Here is a 2710-nt window from a genome sequence, read left to right as displayed (position 1 = left end):
AACGATAACAATGACTTTACAGCCTCAGTGGCAAAACAAAGCCACTAAGCTAATAAACGATAGCTTTCATTCAGAACTTACCGTTCTTTGTGCAGCTTCAAATGTCGGACGAAGTTGGAGGTTGTGGCGTCTCCGTCTGAAATCTTCGACCCGCATGTTTTGCATACTGCCACTAGTTTTTTGTTAATTACCTCGTAATTTTTAAATCCGAACAACACCACCTTTGGTATCATTTTCTGACCCGCACGTTGTTTGACTGCTCTTCCTCATTGGTTGTCCCGCAATTTGATTGACTCCATGCTATCTCGTCAAAACAACGTGGGTCTAATTTGATTGGATGTTGTGCCGACAGCACATACACACTCAGACGCACACACGTACACATTGAGAGATACAGAGCGCTCCTTAATAACTTATTTTATAATCTTTGGGTTTTGAAGAAAGTATCAAGTCTTGTCGAGTCAAAGGGCTCAAGTCCAAGTGAAGTCACTGATGTTAAAGTCCAAGTCGAGTTGCAAGTCTCTTTACATTTTGTCAAGTCGAGTCTAAAGTCATCAAAATGATGACTCGAGTCTGACTCGAGTCCAAGTCATGCGACTCGAGTCTAGACCTCTGTGAAAAAATCATCTCCTATTTGCTCCAAAAAAGAACACACAGGAGCTGACTCACACAGAGAGAGATTACAGTCAAATGAGCAGAACCCAACAACTCCAAGGTCAAGGTACGTCAGTATCAGAACGCACCATCCGTCGCTGTTTGAGCCAAAGTGGACTAAATGGAAGATGACCAAGGAGGACACCACAGTTGAAAGCAAATCATAAAAAAGCAAGACTGGAATTTGCCAAAATGCATAATGACAACCCACAAAGCTTCTGGGAGAATGTACTTTGGACAGATGAGACAAAACTAGAGCTTTTTGGCAAGTCACATCAGCTCTATGTTCACAGATGCAAAAATGAAGCATACAAAGAACAAAACACTGTACCTACTGTGAAACATGGAGGAGGCTCAATTATGTTCTAGGGGGTTGCTTTGCTGCATCTGGTACAGGGTGTCTTGAATCTGGGCAGGGTACAATGAAATCTCAAGACTATCAGGGCATTCTGCAGCTAAATGTGCTGCCCAGTGTCAGAAAGCTTGGTCTCAGTCGCAGGTCAACAGGATAATGACCCAAAACACAGCTAAAAACACCCAAGAATGGCTAAGAACAAACATTGGACTATTCTGAGGTGGCCTTCTATGAGCCTGTGGAAGGAGCTACAACATGCAGTCTGGAGAAAACACCCTTCAAACCTGAGACAATTGGAGCAGTTTGCTCACGAGGAGTGGGCCAAAATACCGTTCGACAGGTACAGAAATCGCCTGATTGCAGTGATTGCCTCAAAGGGTTGTGCAACAAAATATTAAGTACCATAGAGTAAACTTAACTTTCTAAAAGTCTATTTTTTTTTTTCAAGTTTAAAAAACATTATCATTATTATCTTTGTATGCTGTTATTAGTATATGACTTATATATGTATATATTGAATATATATTGAAATATATATTGAAAATATAAAATTTAACACAAATACTTTAATGGACTATTGGATTCACTTGACCCAAGATCTGCCAAATGTTGCGTAAAGCTGTTCACTTAGCACAGTGCTAAAGAAAGTTTTTACCGTAAACACGTTGTGACATCACCTAGACCAGGCGAGGGCAAACTTTTTGACTTTTTGACAATTGTCCTAAAATTGGGGGGGGGGGGGGGGGGGGGGGGGTGGAGAGGATAGGTCAAAGGTCATCAGAGTATAAATCATTGCCTCATGCCCCTCGGACTGCGGTCTGACTCCTATTTCCTGTCTTCAAACAGGACTCTGGGAGGTGGGCGGTAGCAATAACACAGAGGGCCATGGAGAACCTTGTTTTCCCAGCTTCCCTGCACACTGTGCACATATGGAGGCAGGGAACCTGTTCTTATAATGCAAAATAATATGCAGAGAACACACGCCAACAGGCACGCACACACACCCTGCGGCAATTAGATAAGGTTGATCTGCACACCTGGTCTTGCTGTGTGACTCAAAACAATATCTATCTTGAAGATTAGACGTGAGGCATTGTGATTTTTACAGGAAGTTTCTGTTACAGAAAACAAGGACTGGGGAGTCATCAGCCACAAAATGGACCTGATGCTGGAGAATGTGGACGTTTTGGAACGTAAATGTGTAATAAAACAAAAGTAAAATATTTTTCTCTCAGCAGTACATTATTTATCTTCTGCTTCTTAATCCCTTGTAGGGTTTGAGGGGATTAACAACTATGGTCAATGAAGAGTAAACAATTAACCTGGTTGGATCAAATGAGTGTGTGATTTCATTCATGTATTATCTGTTTAAATAATATTATGTTACATATAATAATATTGGATTTGGGTGATATATTTATAGGTATTTTATACACATCTTAAAGACTAAAAAGATTTAAAGTGTTCCTTTACAAAGGCTAACGTCAAACACAGAATGTGGTTCAGGATGAGGGCATGGATTTCTACCCCATATCCTTATATTTCAAAAACCAGGATCTTCACCTGGGGCCTGTGACTACAGCTGTTTCTCTCTGTCTCTCTGTCAGGGAAATTCAGTTGGTTTGTTTGAAGACCTGAGGCAAGTTCTCTCTCTTTTACTTGTCTTTAATTACAAGTTGCAAAATAAAATTCAGTGTCTGC

At 40.7% G+C, this 2710-nt stretch overlaps 1 protein-coding gene across 2 annotated transcripts in view; it reads right to left on the bottom strand.

Moving 5' to 3' along the window:
- LOC103397244 (zinc finger BED domain-containing protein 4-like) overlaps positions 1 to 2710 on the bottom strand; it is a 52448-nt gene that overhangs the window by 15973 nt on the left and 33765 nt on the right. Inside the window, exon 1 of one of the 2 annotated variants that reach the window (XM_025052727.1) lies at positions 82 to 374. The exons of the other annotated variant lie outside the window; for it this stretch is intronic. The gene's annotated coding sequence lies outside the window, so the exon portion shown is untranslated. Of the gene's footprint in view, positions 1 to 81; positions 375 to 2710 lie in introns of those variants that run through there. 2 annotated transcript variants of the gene reach the window in all.

Source organism: Cynoglossus semilaevis, chromosome W (genome assembly GCF_000523025.1).
Source record: "Cynoglossus semilaevis isolate Cse_v1.0 chromosome W, Cse_v1.0, whole genome shotgun sequence".
NCBI lineage: Eukaryota > Metazoa > Chordata > Actinopteri > Pleuronectiformes > Cynoglossidae > Cynoglossus > Cynoglossus semilaevis.
Note: the sequence above shows the minus strand (reverse complement) of the source record. Positions and strands in the feature narration are given on the sequence as shown.